A 16,974-nucleotide genomic window follows, 5' to 3' on the forward strand; every position below is an offset into this window, starting at 1 on the left:
TTTAGCAGATGCTCTTATCCAGAGCGACTTACAGTAAGTACGGGGACATTCCCCCGAGGCAAGTAGGGTGAAGTGCCTTGCCCAAGGACACAACGTCAGTTGGCATGACCGGGAATCGAACTGGCAACCTTCGGATTACTGTTTAGATTATGTCTGCAGTACACTCCCATAGCACTACAGGGTAACTGATCTTAGTTTGCTTAGACGGTTTGTGTATAAAAGCAGGGGGATAAATAAATGGCTGTGTGGTATTTTGAGGGAATAGTCCAAGGGATGTATACAGAGATATACTGCCGAGACTATTCACCGAGGACAGCCCTCGCTACTTCATTATTCGTTGCAGTGAAGCGGTGCCCAACTGTTCAGGTCCTGTTCCTGGCTCCCTGCTCCAGGTCACACTGCATTTTCACCATAGTTCTCCCAGACAATGTGGCTCATAACTCAGCCAGACACACAGAGAAAATAACCACACTTTACAGGTGCGGGGAAGTACAGAGTGTAAGGTGCTAAAATAGAGGATGGGTTTTCCAAAGAGCATGGTGCCTGACAGGCAATTTAATGTTTTTTGTCCAGATCTAGACCTCTATACGCTTTGTTGTTTTACTGCATTGTTGTGTTGGTTTCTAGGTGGTTATTTGTTTTTTAGCTTCTTTGTTACTTTATGGGGGACAACACTAGAAAATATTATAGATCTAACTTTTAGCTCAGTGAAAGTTTATCTTGATTTGTACGGTAGGAAACCATTTGATATACAGCTAATATACTAACACACCTCAGTAGATTGTGATTTTGTCTATGCAGCACAAATGTAGTTTTTCATTTTTCTCAGACTCGCTCAATAGTGTAAATTACCCACTAAGGACTGCATCAATCAAAGGACCACTGAGCACTAATACAAATAGGTAGTTCCATCAAGCCCCACTGCATTGAGTGGAACAACTTGTTAATTAATGAAAGTTGACAGAGGATTTGAATGTGGCATATAGAAATATGGGGTGGCATTTGAGACTGGATTCACAATTAAAGTGTTACATTTTCTTATTAACTCTGCTGGGGTTTAATATGGGAAATACTCTGTGAAGGTGCAGAAAGCAGCTGAAATTAGTTTCAATTGCCTAAAAAGTAATTTGATCAGCTTGCAAAGTGCTTGTTAGTGAGCTGTCTAATGGCCTCGATCATGGTAAAATAGCATATTTCATATCTGTGTATTCTTTTATGAGTATAATTATGCGTACAATTTGCCACTCATTAACATATTTCACATGCGTTGAAAACAAAATAGCTACATAAAGCGCACAGCGTGCACCTCAGGTTTAAAATACAGAAAAGGTACAAGCTCATTAGACCAGCTGCATTGTTGTTATTGTTAGGAATATTTTTTTATTGTTTCTTCCATTGCTGAACCCGCAGCATCTAGACCACACGCTGTGGTATCTGCTGTATGTAAATCTATCACAAAACATCTTATTAACCAGGGATCTTCACAAACCAGCTATTCAAACACTGACGCCACAACAACCTTGTCAACTACATGACAACACTTCAATCTCAGCAACAAGGTCATTTTTCCTATGATTCTATAGTCTTCAAACCCTTTAATATACAAACTCTTTAAAGAGACTTTCATAATTTGAAGACACCTTGAAGTGTTGAAGGGTAAATTCTGTGTATTGTATGTCAATAGAAACATTGTATGTATTTGCCACGACTCACAGTGCTGCCACATGTAGGCCAAGTAATCTGTCTGTGTAGTGAACACGGTGAGCCAGGTTCTGGTATGTTTAACTGTGATCTCAGTGAGCACTGCCTTTACACCAGAGGTGAGAAACTGGTGACTCGGCGCACACAACCAAGTGGGTAGCTAGGCAGCCTTCTGGTGGTTATGGGATGTATGCCTCACGACAGCCCTGATGACAGCTGCAATACCTCCAGGCATATCGTCATCTATGCGTCAAACATCAATGTTTAAATAACATGTAACAAATGTGCCCATAACATATATAATTATCCGTATGTTTTATCTTTACCTAATGTAGCTGTAGTATGCATAAAACATGGCTGTTGTCCTGTACGTTTAACGTAGTGAAAAGACACACGTGCCACACTTGTTCAAATCATATGACTTCCATGCCTATTTACCCTCCTCTGTCAGTACACTTTCCGTGATTACTGGTGAATTCTGTTGCCATGGAGATCTAACTTTGTTATCAGCCTTATACTCGCTTGAAGATATGCTTGTCCACTAATTGTCAAATTATGTTCAGGTGTTAAGGTCTATAAAAACACATTTAAGAATAATATTTTGTGCCATGGGCAAATTCATTTGTATTGATGTATTATGATTTATTGTTCTCCATATTTATTTCCTGAAGATGTGCAGTTTGTCTTTTTGATTGTGTATTGAAATGTTTCACCATTCCCCTGAGGGATCAGAGTTTGGACCTGTTTCTCAGTTCCTAGATTAGTACAGTATGTGTTTGTGTTCCAAAGCTGTGTCATATTGCAGGTAGCTTGGAGAACAGATGTTCCTCTTCCCTTTTGATCAAACTCCAGCCATGGTATTTGAAAATCTCTCTGTTTAGCAAGAAATGAAAACATGGATGAAAACAACGTTTATACTGAGTAGACCATGTTTTTACTTTTTTTTACTCTGTCCAGGCTTAGTGTAGTGCAGTGTGTGCATGCAAATGTGAATGAGAGCCTAATGACATTTCCATCGCAGGTGTGTGTTGAAGTCTCAATGCTTTCAAAGGAAACTCGTGGCTCAACGAGAGACAGGCTCGCTTCTGATCAAAGAGAATTAACTGACAGATCGACATATGCTGGATAAATAATGTAACATACTAGTGACCCCTTGTGAAGAATTGAGTTGCCGCTCCCCCTGTATCCCTGTATGCAGAATGTCAACTCGGGAGGCGAGATGGAAATCATTTTTATGTAGCCCAAATCAGAGCCAGAGCTTGTCATTCAAAACGAGCATGGCGTGGAGTGTCAAAGCTCAGTGCTACATCTTTAGAGACAAGAACCCATTCATTTACTGCGGGTGGGGAAGCGTTTCAAAAGGGATCATTAAAACCACCCCATTTAAAAGTTGCATACAATGATCAAACGTCTTCATGCTACTGGATGGAGAGGGAGTCCTGAGCTGAACTGAAGTTGAAATGATTGAAGCAAGGCATTTGGAAACATGCTCACTGGATTGCCAGATATGGTGTACATTGTCACAGACTCTTGTATTTACCTCCGAGGTAAAGTTAGTTTAGCTACACAATGGTATACTTTTCCATTCTCTCTCTGAATACAGGTTTTGTACAGTGTACACTCGGCTTATGTGTTGAAGCCGAGTGTGGTAACTTACTCTCACAAATGCCACCCTGTACACAGGGATTTCATAGCCATGGGTTTTGTATACTTGACCTTTCTATTGGACTGGAAGTGTAAAAAGTCAAGACCTATTTTAAGATACAGCACAATGATTCTGCTCCTACAGATTGACCTGGAGAGGAGACGTAGAAACAGGGTGATGTAATTTATGCTAATTGGAGATTTTCCCATATGTCTGCCATAGGAACCATGTTGGATCCAGTGCACCCCCACAGAGGAATTTGATTGCCCTTCTGTTGCTAATCAGCACTTGTTTTAGGGGTCGTGTCAGATGGCAGAGTCCCCGGCTTCCTGCTGGATAAAATACAGGCCTGTATGGATAAAGATGGCTCCATAAAACAAACTAACTGAACCTTGCAGATAGATCAAAGGCAACAGCTGGTTGGGGGAAGCAAAACTCCCTTTCTCCTCTGTAGTTTTAGAAGAGGGCTGGCGCAGCTAAAAGATGTCTAACAAAGATTATCAAGTAGCTGCCTACACTACACCTATCCTTGGGGACCCAAGTTTCTCACAGGCTTGCATACTACCGGACTTTACCCCCAGCTGAGCGAGCTGGAGTGGGTGCAATTTGTAGCCTTGACACCCGTTAGCCTCGAATCTGTCTCAACACTCCATCGCATGTGATCCAGCCATCCCATCAAGCTTCACAGGATGTGAGACCGACATGAGAATTGCGCCCTTGCCATCCTCTCGCCGCCGCTGTGGGAGGCCGGGCACTTCAACAAATAGACACACGCCATAAATTGTGAGGAGAAACGGTCTGACAGACGAACAGATGGGTTCAATATATTGCTCTCTCTCCCCATCCACCTTAGGCTGATGAAGCGAGGTAAAGAGAGAAAGTGAAGGTGGAGGGAAATGATCTGTGTCAGTGCATTACACCAAATTGCTCCTTCACTTGAACATTCAAATGAGGCCCAATGGCGTGAGCAATGTCAGAGCAATTAGAAATCCTCAGTTTAGAGGTTAGCTCTTTTCCCAACTCTGATCTCTCCAGAGTGCATACCCTGAGCCTCTGACACGCAGACACAAGGCAATCTTTGGTGTAATTGATATTAGCAGCCTTATTAAACCACAGCAATAGAAACAGACAAACAACATGCGTGATCTTGAATACCAATCAGAGGTTGGAATAAGACTTGAAGGAGGAGGGGAGGAGAATGTTTGAGACAAGGTAAATCAAAAAGAGCTAACTAAATTTGTATTTAGACAACAATGATAACAAGTCACTGAATGGTATGTTCGGTGTCATGTGTTGTTAGATCCATAACATTCTGAAACCAACTCGGGCTACTGTCTTCTGTGAAATAACTGAGAAAGCTTCCAAAGCCGCGTTTCTACCACAAGTCTCCGGAACTCCAGCTCAAGAATTCATCAATTTAAATTTGCACAGCACTGGCCTCTTATTAATTTGATTCAAGCTGAGAATGTCTCCTCAACCACAAAGAGGCAGACATAAAAAAGAGTATAATTTATTTTGTACTGTATGCTGGCTAATGTCTCAAAGAGCTGAGTCTATCAGCAAATTAATCTAATCAGCATAGCAAATCATGAGATTGATTCTGACAAACCATTTGATCTAATGTGAAATTTAACACCAAGAACCAGTAGCCTATAATTTTATCGCTTTAATTGAAGTGATTTGAACCTGTGTCGGACCAATCCCTACTAAACCTAGGCCTACAAAGTAAATGCAGTGCTAATTCCATTCATCCTGAACATCTTGAACATTTATCACTGATGTACGGGTATTATGTTTTGACCTGTCTAAAAACTTGAAATAAAACAGTTATCTGTTGTGATCCTTCCAAAAATCTATTTCACTTGCATCTTGTTGATGCTGTGTATTAATTACAATACAATACAGCTGACAACACGGTCACAACATTTTTATTTCTGTTGTTAAATTGTGGGTGCTAGTAAACATGAAATGGGTTCCATTCCACACATACCAAATTTTGAACCATTGAGCCTTGACATCATCAGTGGACGTGTAATTTCCTATAGGTTGGAAAGAGAGTATGGAGAAGGCAACGGTCCGGGGAAGATAATGATAAATCGTCCGGGGAATAAAGATTGTCCAGTGGTCTGCTGACAAAACCCAATGCTTGGTGACGACTTGGTCATCTCTTGAGCAAGAGCAGTAGCACGGGAAAGAATAAGCTAAATGCTGAACTAGTGGAAGAGTTGGCCAAAGTTGGCTTCAGTCAAACTCAGGAACAACTGGTACAAATTAAAACAATGTCCACCATTTATGAGGCATTCTGACACTGGTTCTGCTTAGTGATGGGAAACGCTGCTCTTTTTGGTGAGCCACATCATTTTTGCGCTGTTCAGAAGCAAAAGTCAACTCTTTGGCTTCCAAACTGCTTTTCATTAGTACATCTTCTGGTTTGTCAATCATTTAAAATAAAACATGACCTATGAATTTCAGCGAGAATTGCGGCGAAAATATCATGCTATTATTCTGCCTTGTATTATTATACTAAAACAATTATTCAGCTCTCAGACAGGACCTGGCTCTTATTGTTCACTTAGAGGAGCCGGCTCATAGAGCCAACTTGAAATACATCTCTTGTCAATCAACCTGGTAAGTAAATGTTAGGTGACCCGTTCACACCAAGTGTCTATCCATTATTTATTTTTTGTGTGAAAGTTGTAATAAATCACATATTACAGATACATATTCACACGTACAGACAAATATTTATTGGAAAATCATTCTGTACACTTCATTAATCACAGAAAATATTATTTGTATAAATGGTACATGGATTCAAGTCATGATGGTCTTAGATAGCTTAGCAGGAGGCATCAGTGATGTTCTGCTGAATGAACAAAAATAAGCCACGAATATCGCTAGACTTGCCTTGAGTTTTTCCTCTGCATCAAAAAATCAGTCAATTGTTTCTACCTTTATCAAAGCAGCTCGACAGTGGTTCGAGAGGTGGCTAGATACATTTGAGTATGAATTATATTTGACTCCTTTTAGACTACAGTGATCAGTCTGTTTCTTCTCTATTCCTAAAGACTTACTATATACTGTATGTTTATATATATATATGGTCCCTCCCCCAGAACCACCCCATACTATGCCACAGTCAACCTGCGGGTAATTAATAAAGTGAGATACATCTTCTAATCTCTGAAATAAGAGGACCTGGCACATTCAGACAATCTATGTTATATCTTTACTCTGCAAACAAAAAACACATTATTACATTTTCTCCATCTCGTTCCCCTAGCACTCTGATTGAATAATGCTCCGCTTAATATTCAAGTTATCTCAACACATATCTACTAGCAAATGGATAATTTGATAATAGTCTTAGGGATTAACTTAGTTCAGATGCGATGTGATAACTCAGTTTTACTACTTGATATTGCCTCTGTGCACATTCACAACAGGGTGTCATAAATTCAGTCCACAATTTTCCATGAGCTCGGGTATAATGACCACAATATTAGATTTGCTGATTTAATGGTTAAATTAGTCAACGGCATGTGCTTTCAAATTCACGTGACATAATGATAATTTATCTAAATGACATCCAATATTGTAATTATTTAACAGAAAAGTGCCAGCTCCACAGAACATTAACATTTAATAATGTGTGGCTTTGTTAAGTCAAATTATGGTTAATTGCAGTAAATGCACAAAATGACATTCCATACTAATGAACAAGAGACGGTGAACATAAAATGAAACAGCCAGGTTGTTTATTTCCTCTGCTGACATTTACCTAAATGCCACACATCCGGGTGGACTTGACATCGAGATATGTGTGATATGTAAATGCAACTTCCGTATCACTGTACAATTGTTCTCTAAATATCACTAAACACCACATTTCCTCTGAAGTAATAGGTTTCTCTCTAGGTCATTTGAGAGAAGGGCCAACAACAAAATAACACACTTTACAAACCACTTTTTGGAAAGAGGCTTCTAACACAAAAGCAGTGAATCAAAGTTCTTTAATTATCCGAAACTTTGTTATTACACATTGAAACATGTTTACAACAGTAAACAATGCATTTTTACAAAGCCTTTTGTTTTTCTGTAACATACTTTGTCAATCCAGTGTATACTTTTAATACAATGTTTGATTGATCTGATGTCTCAGTCTGAACAAGTCAATTCCATTTCTCCTGAAGGAAATTGACACTCCAAAGGCTCAGGTGATGTACTGTATGGTGCTTTTCAATGACCTGGAAATCTCATATCCTTCCACCGCCCAAAGCCAGCCCAATAAAGTATTGTTAAATGAATTAATCTATTCTACTTGGGACATCACTCAAAGGGAGATAACAGTTAGGTATATCCCTTCCCTCCATATGGTCACAGATGTCAAGACTTAGCCAATCCAAACGCTCCAATTTGCCACGGTGTTCCTGTCATGATTAAATAGTTCCAAGGACAACTCTAGCACAGAGGAAGGCTTCATGACCACTCTGATACTCATCTCCTGCCATAGATTGGAGGTGGTGGAAATGCAGCCTGTGAGTCTCATTCCGTGGATTTACACTGTTATTATTTTCTGCTCTTCACCCCCAGGCAGATTGTGCCTTTTTCTATTATTTGTACCTCATGAATACAGAAAAAGTTCAGAACAAATGTGTCTTTTTACATGCATTTCAGCTTCTGAGACAATAAAGACAGCAGAGGCATAATATATATCTTTGTATGAGATGTGACGAACAAATCCGAGGTTTAGGTGCTTTAATTGTGACAATTCACGATGTTGAATGTGTTCTGTCTAACATTAGATCATTGCAACATGCAACTATTTATAAGACTCTGTAAGACTTATCATAAGAATTTAGATTATATAGCACTGTTTTCATGGCACTTTAGTATTCTTCAACGTGCCTGGCAACTTATTACTTTACTTTGTGGCCAGTAGATACACACTGTTCCTTGACTATGACCACAGAAATAATACAACCCTCCACTTCTGATCCTTTATCTTCTGCCATTCTTTTGACACACACTATTTGTACGTTACTTTGGATAAAAGCATCTACTAAATGAATTTAATATATGTACATAAATGTAACCACAAAGTGGTTGCTATGGTACCATTATCATACATTTGTAAATTTCACAATGCTGTCTCTTTCTATAATAAGCATAAACTCTATTTGATCTATACTGTACATACCGTAGCGTTAAATCCTTAAGATCCTAGTCTCTAATATTGATGCTGTACATTTTCTGTTTTGAAGAGTATACATTTTGAACCAAATGACTGTTCTCCTTTCACAGTTACAGTGCATGTACAGTTCTGTCTGTACTGAACACAACAGTAACATTATCCACACAATATGCAGTAGGTACTGAGAATGCTGTCCATGGGTGATTACACCTCTACATTAATAACACATGAGTACACCTGAGAATAATATATTTAACAAACACATTGAAATGAGATGTCAGTCACAGCCTGCTACTTTTTTGAGTAGCTCAACAAATTAGTCCTCTGCATCTGCTGTTAAAGCATTTATTTATGCATTATGTCTTCATTGTGAACCTGCTATGAAGGATTTTGTTATTTCCTCAGCTCAGTTTGTAGTTTATTACTTTAAGACACAGACTAATGCTCAGGTTAATTTGGGGATCATGGGCATCAATATTTGAGTAGAATCCAATAGTAAGAAAACGTGTGTACAATATATTGTATCCAACAAGGTTAGGGAATTTAGAGCAAACCCCAGTGGCAATTAATTCTTCCACACATCCATGTGTCAGCATTTGGGCTATACTGTACAGTAGCCTATGGTTGTTGAAGTACATTTAGTTTTTGGACTAACTGTGCTGTACTTGGAAAAAAAAAATGAATTAAGGGCAAACCATTACAGTGTAGCTGCAGTGGATGTACAATGTTAGACAGACTTGGTCCATTTGGCACCCATGCTTATTGAAAGCTACATGTGAAGTACTCTCAACATTGCCACTGTCGGACAGACTGTACAGCTATCACCAAGGGTCAGGCCACCCCAAATCTACTGGATTGACCATATACTGTAAGTAGGGGAAGTTACTTCTTACACCCTTCAGTTTGGACTTTGGGTGGTCAGTGTGATTCAGCCAACTGGCAAGATCTTGCTTAACATTTTAGAGCAGATGAATGGCATAAATCAGACAGAGCATACGAGGTTCAGATTCATGCATATTACTGGGAACCAGTTTGTAAGATCATAGTGGCACAGGGAAATATGATATTGTGTTACCGCAGGGTGTTAAACGCTACCTATAGGATTAACACCAGCCTCAGCAGATGCTCTCAACAAATGTCAAGGCTTAAGCCTGGTGTAAACATTACCAGTGGACAGAGTTTATCAGTTTTGGAGCAGACTTCATATTTACAGCCCTTAAGCAACTCAACTGCTCATGTTGGTCACACAAACTACCTAAACGTTGCCATCACCTGGGCATAGCTCATTATTTACGTAAACATTCAAACATTTAAAGAGTGATCCTTAAATCTTTCAGAAATGTTTGTCAAATCTTAAATGTTTGTCAGTGCGCCTATTAATGTAAATACTTTGTCAGTCAGTCAGTATAAAGCACATATAAAAATAACAGCTGTTATATTAAATTTGAAAGATTTTAGTTTTCCGTTCTCAACAGGTAGTGTTATCATTTTGAAGCCAGCCTTTGTGTGTGTGTGTGTTTGTGTGTGTTTGTGTGTGTCTTAGGTGCATGGGGTGAGTGGGTGGTGAGCGTCCCATCTGTTTTCACTTCAGTAAGGGGTTAGAGAGGTCATTATCTCTCCACAGCTACAGACACAGAGGCCCGCTGGATTCCAGAGATGGCACGTATTTGTGTGATTTTTCATATACAAGCCAACCTTCTCTTTCATAAAGAGTCCATTTGTATTCAGCATTTTGAGAGTTAAACTGTAATATACAAAGACTACATAGAAACATTACACATTTAGAAGATGAATGGATTTTGTGAAAATGTGTCTAAAAATTATTCTCGCATTCCCTTAGAGGGCTTGCACAGGTGCTTCAGTGACCCTCCATTTCCCCCATAATGAGCCGTTTTCCTGCCCAGCCATTGACTCCTCAAAACATTACTGCTTCAGAATATCCTCAAACATAACCACCTACAGTATGTGATACAGTACAAAATCCACCGCTTGCTAAACATATGCCTCTGAGATGACACGCTTGGAAGATTATATGGAGCTTTTACTCTTTCTATTGTTCTCAACAAAATGATGGGCAGATTTTTTTTAATAATATGTATTCCATATATATACAGTTAGGTCCATAAGTATTTGGACATTGACACAATTTTCATCATTTTGGCTCTGTATACCACCACAATGGATTTGAAATGAAACAATCAAAATGTGCTTTAAGTGCAGTCTTTCAGCTTTAATTTCAGGGTATTTACATCCAAATCAGGTGAACGGTGTAGGAATTACAACACATTTTATATGTGCCCCCCCCCCTTTTTAAGGGACCAAAAATAATTGGACAAACTAACATAATCATAAATCTAATTGTCACTTTTAATACTTGGTTGCAAATCCTTTGCAGTCAATGACAGCCTGAAGTCTGGAACCCATAGACATCACCAGACGTTGGGTTTCGTCCCTGGTGATGCTCTGCCAGGCCTCTACTGTAACTGTCTTCAGTTTCTGCTTGTTCTTGGGGCATTTTCCCTTCAGTTTTGTCTTTAGCAAGTGAAATGCATGCTCAATTGGATTTAGGTCAGGTGATTGACTTGGCCATTGCAGAACATTCCACTGCTTTGCCTTAAAAAAACTCTTTGGTTTCTTTCGCAGTATGCTTCGGGTCATTGTCCATCTGCACTGTGAAGCGCCGTCCTATGAGTTCTGAAGCATTTGGCTGAATCTGAGCAGATAATATTGCCCGAAACACTTCAGAATTCATCCTACTGCTTTTTTCAGCAGTCACATCATCGATAAATACAAGGGAACCAGTTCCATTGGCAGCCATACATGCCCACGCCATAACACTACCTCCACCATGCTTCACTGATGAGGTGGCATGCTTTGGATCATGAGCAGTTCTTTCCCTTCTCCATACTCTTCTCTTCCCATCATTCAGGTACAAGTTGATCTTGGTCTCATCTGTCCATAGGATGTTGTTCCAGAACTGTACAGGGTCTTTTAGATGTTTTTTGGCAAACTCTAATCTGGTCTTCCTGTTTTTGAGACTCACCAATGGTTTACATCTTGTGGTGAACCCTCTGTATTTACTCTGGTGAAGTCTTCTCTTAATTTTTTACTTTGACACAGATACGCCTACCTCCTGGAGAGTGTTCTTGATCTGGCCAACTGTTGTGAAGGGGTTTTTCTTCACCAGGGAAAGAATTATTCTGTCATCCACCACAGTTGTTTTCCGTGGTCTTCCGGGTCTTTTGGTGTTGCTGAGCTCACCAGTGCGTTCTTTCTTTTTAAGAATGTACCAAACAGTTGATTTGGCCACACCTAATGTTTTTGCTATCTCTCTGATAGGTTTGTTTTGATTTTTCAGCCTAACGATGGCTTGCTTCACTGATGGTGACAGCTCTTTGGACTTCATATTGAGAGTTGACAGCAACAGATTCCAAACACAAATACCATACTTGAAATGAACTCTAGACCTTTTATCTGCTCCTTGTCAATGAAATAACGAACTCCCATGAGGGAATAACATACACCTGGCCATGGAACAGCTGAGCAGCCAATTGTCCAATTACTTTTGGTCCCTTAAAAAGGGGGGGGCCACATATAAAATGTATTGTAATTCCTACACCGTTCACCTGATTTGGATGTAAATACCCTGAAATTAAAGCTGAAAGTCTGCACTTAAAGCACACCTTGATTGTTTTATTTCAAATCCATTGTGGTGGTATACAGAGCCAAAATGATGAAAATTGTGTCAATGTCCAAATATTTATGGACCTAACTGTATATATGTGGAAATGTGAATGAATGTGGCATATGCTCTAAATAACCTTTTCTTGATGGGAAAGAAGCACCTGAGGCGAGGCCAATGACATAACATGCATCAACAGTGCCTCTCTGATTTTATTTTTACTTTTGCTTCCTATGCAGATGTTAATTTAAAGGTACAGGTATCAGAACAAGAAATACCTGTCAACTATGTTGCAACTGTTTATAGAAGAAATGTGAAATATCACTTTATTTAAGTACTGCTAGATACTGCTGGATGGAACAAATGCAGTCCTGGCTCCAGCTATTAATGACAGTAAGTGACAGAAGAGTTTCTTCCAGTGCTTGCTAAGATATGCAAATTATAGTCTAGTTGGTGACATCTACATCCCTGCAGTGATGGTCAACACACATTGCACAACAAAAGTTTATGTAACTGGGGTAGGATCTGAAAAGATGACACAGTTCACTTCATGCTTGCTTGCCTTGACATTTACATGTCATTCAACTACAGTATGTGTTGTTGACAGATCACAACAATCTTCGCTGTGCACAGGGGCTATAGAAAAACCTCACTAAGAGGATTGTGAGCCCACTTAATAAAGAGTTCTCAATTCTCAATTTCAAAAAGGTCCTCTTTAAAATCCTATACACTTGTTTGCAGGCACACACATACACACACACACACATTGTTCATGCTTACTGTAGCAATCGTAATGTATATTGTAGATTCATGACTGCACAAAGGGTAAATGGGACAGCCTTGTTTTCATAGGTAATGAAGGGAATGCATTCGAGCTACACTGTGACTGATAAACGTTTATGCCAACGACGGTCCTCCCACACATACACAAGCTATTGAATGTGGAGCTGTTTGTGTCATTAAGTTCACTTTATTGAACCACAACAGATGTGCTTTTCACTTTCACCTGTAATATTTCAAGATCTTGAGACAGCAGAGTTCAATCCATTATTTGCAGGAGGTATATTGTCATTTACTCCAAAGATGTGACTCAGTCTTATTAAATCAATGACTGGCATTTCTACAGAGATATTATATTTGCCTTGGCCGTGTTTGGCCAATACATTATTAAAAGAAAACTCGCCCTGAGCCCACACAGGCCACAAGGCTGTTGCTATGGTTACCAGATGTTTTTCGGATCCCCTTCTAAGGAGCAGCAGCGTGTGCTGGTTGAATGTTGAGAGGATGGAAAGAGTCTCAGCCCCCTCTCGGGGCTCAATGATCTGTTCCCCAATAAACCTTTTGGAGTCCAGAATGCCAATCTGTGCAGCGTTTACCAATCTGTGCAGCGTTTACCACAGTTGAATTTAACATAGCCAGGACCAAGAGAGCTGCGTTTCTTCACCCAGAATCTGAAGGAGGCAGAGCTTTTCATGCCTTCTTGGAGCCCACTCTTTTGTTTGTGTGAAATTCAAAAGAAATCTTCACAATGAACCCTGTCATTGTGAACCCAAGATGATGAAAAAGTTAAATGTTACATCTGAAAAATGACCCAACTGAACAAAAGCTGGATGAAAAAAATGGTGATCCGAGCTGAAGGACAAACCTAATCATGCTGAATATAATGCTACAATGCTGTATGTAAAATATTAATTTTCAACATATTTAAGGGCTCTTACTAATTAGATAAAGCTTCCACCCACAAAGGCCACAGAATGGAACGAGCTAGGACAAAAGATGAACCTTGTCTTTAATTAACACTTCTTGAGGACAGCCAGTTCAATTTCCGAGCTGCTGTGGAAAACATGTCCTCATACTATATTAGTCTCACCAAGAGCTACTTAGGAAAAGCAGATGGATATCCAGGATTGATGAGCCATGCACCTGTTCCATGTTTTCTCAGAAGTTGTTCCATCTGAGCTGTGGATGATGAATAAGCACTTTTAATAGTATTGTTTATCTGAGGGAACTGAAGTGGTATTCCAAAAAAAAAACATATTACCACACCAAAATTCAATGTTTGATCTCCAAATGTGCATAACTAAACACCACTGTTGAATGTCATTGTACATAATCTTGTACTGTACTTTATCAGTAAATTATTTCTAAACCCTAAACTGTTTTATGTATTTCTGGATGCCCTTCCATGACATGCCACAAAAAGTATTTGATATGCTGACTGCGGTTGTGTTTGTGTTTGTCATTTCTTTTTTACTTTTGTTTTTATAGAGTTAGCCTGTACTAGAGTTATGTACAGGGGCATTCCATTAAGCAAGGTCTTACTGGATGTAGGCTGTGAAGTGAAATTGCTTCATGACCCAATATCTGGTCTGCCTTAATACCAGTGCCAACTACCAAGAGCTGCCAGTCTCAAGATCTGTACACATGCTTTCAACCAAAGCTTTATGTAACGGTTGGGTGGGTATTGCTAGAATTCTTATAAACAAACAACATCAAGTGGAAAGTAGGCTACAGTATCAAGGCTGTCTATGCATTCATTCTAATTCTATACCAAATAATATTATTTAATACTTATATTTTTATTGAACATCTTTGGATCCAGACACAATGGGAAAAAAAACATTTCTCAATACATTCTCAAGTAATATGAAAGAGAATTTTTGCTGTCAGTGGACTCCTGCCCACTTCATGTTAAATGTACACCTGGACTAAGATAGGTTATTTATTAATATGATGATTACCATGCAACACAACATGTAATATAATACTGTGATTGCAGCCTGAGCTTTGTAAAGTGTTGCCTGTTCCTCCTCCACCAGGTGGAAATATATGCTGCAGCTGTTCCCACAACTGGGCTGTGCTGACTGGAAGGAGGGACAAGGAGACGCACTCTACGAGACGCACTCTGCATTAAGTCCTCATTGCACCGGCAAGTCAATCGCATCTCCCCTTGCCGTCCTTTTGTTTTGGATAATACATACTTTTACTTGTGTTTTCTTAACCATTTGCTGACTATTTCCAAGCCTGGGCATGGAGATGATATGTTAAGGTCACCTACTGTATGTTTTACTGTAACAACCTCATCTGCTCCCCCTGAAACCCAAAAGTCTTTCTACTATTTCCAGAGCCGACCATCCCACTGCCCTGTGCTTCAGTTCCCCCTTGAACTCAGCAACACAGGCTGCATGGTGAGCGCAGACCCATTTGTCATTGTTAGATATTAGACTGATCATGTGTCATGCATTACAATTGAGAATCATTGTCACTCCAGATGAGGCACTTAGCCAGTAATAAACTTGATGAATTGCTGAGCATACTATTGAAGTGATCTGCTCTTTCAGGGATAGGGTGTCCTCACTACTATGCAAAGGATACAGCCAAGGAGGAATTGGAGCCTGTTATAAGGTTTTCTGTAGACTAGGCAACTTCACTATATGTAGCTTCTTTCAATGGTGCTGTAGTCTGCTTTACAATACCAGTAAAACAAGTATTGTATTCTATTGTAGGGTATCTACAGCTTGTATCTTATGGGTTATAAATGCTGTAAGACTAGTCAGTCACATGAAATCTATTTCATTTGCTAGAATGTGCTATTTATAAAGGGAAAGGACCAGGGTATCTTTGCTGGCCACAAACCCAGCCGATCTGCATGCGTAACTGGACACCTACAACTGGCATATCATTAAGGACCAAGGATATAGCAACCTTGCCTGGAAGTGTGTATGTGTGGTTGATGAGAGACTTGTGAAAGTCAAACAGGTACTTATGAGTTGAAGGTCCATGCCAGCTGACATGAAAAATCTGGTTGGTTGGCCTTAGGGCAGGGAAGAATGTTGATGGGGTAGACCGGAGGGTTTGGATCTCTTCCTGAAGCCTTCCAAGCTGGACATGACGAGTTCTCTCCACACGACTCCAACATCCACAACGACCTCTGGACACTGGTCATACATTAGGTCGTTTTCCAAGATGCTGATAGGATGGCAAAGCTGTCCCTATGATGCACCTGCACAGGTTGATTCAAGCATTCTTTGCATGTATCCAGAGAAGGATTTATACACAGTCAAAGACAGGTACAGTAAGAAATGGTGAAAACTAATTTAATTACAGACGTGCGTGAAACCTTCAACATAACCTCATCATAATCAACATAATCTCTTCATCAACTATCAACCAAAACATTAATTATACAATAAGAATTGTAATAAGTAAGAATTACACTGAATATCAGGACCATACAGTCCACTATTTGGAGAACAGGTTGTGTTGGAAAGCTTTTCTAACGTCAAGCCAACCATACAGCCACATAAGCTGTTGTATGCACAATGACAAATGTATCAGAAAGAGAGAAAAAAAAAAAGAAAAAATATTCTTATTAAAACTCAGAAACGTTTCACTAATCATGGTCTAATTATATCACAAAGTAATTACACAGCAATTATAGCCCTCTGTTCAGTTTGAATTGAACACATTTAGAAAAGAGGGTACATATGGGTTGATTAAAATTATACATACGATGATTTAAATGAGGAAATGTTATAAATTGTAATGCTCTGTCCGGATTCCATTTGTCCCCATATTTTAATCAGTTTAATTCTGTTTGATTAAAAATTTGTCATGAATTGGTGGATGACTGAGTAGATGTTCTCTCTTGCTCCCCATGTCTTTGTAACCCTGGCACAGGGAATGAAGCGTGTTTAAGAAGACACTTCAATTTGTTCAATGCGGAGGGTGGTCACCACCCTCAGGGAAGTT

Source organism: Osmerus eperlanus, chromosome 13 (assembly GCF_963692335.1).
Source record: "Osmerus eperlanus chromosome 13, fOsmEpe2.1, whole genome shotgun sequence".
Lineage (NCBI taxonomy): Eukaryota > Metazoa > Chordata > Actinopteri > Osmeriformes > Osmeridae > Osmerus > Osmerus eperlanus.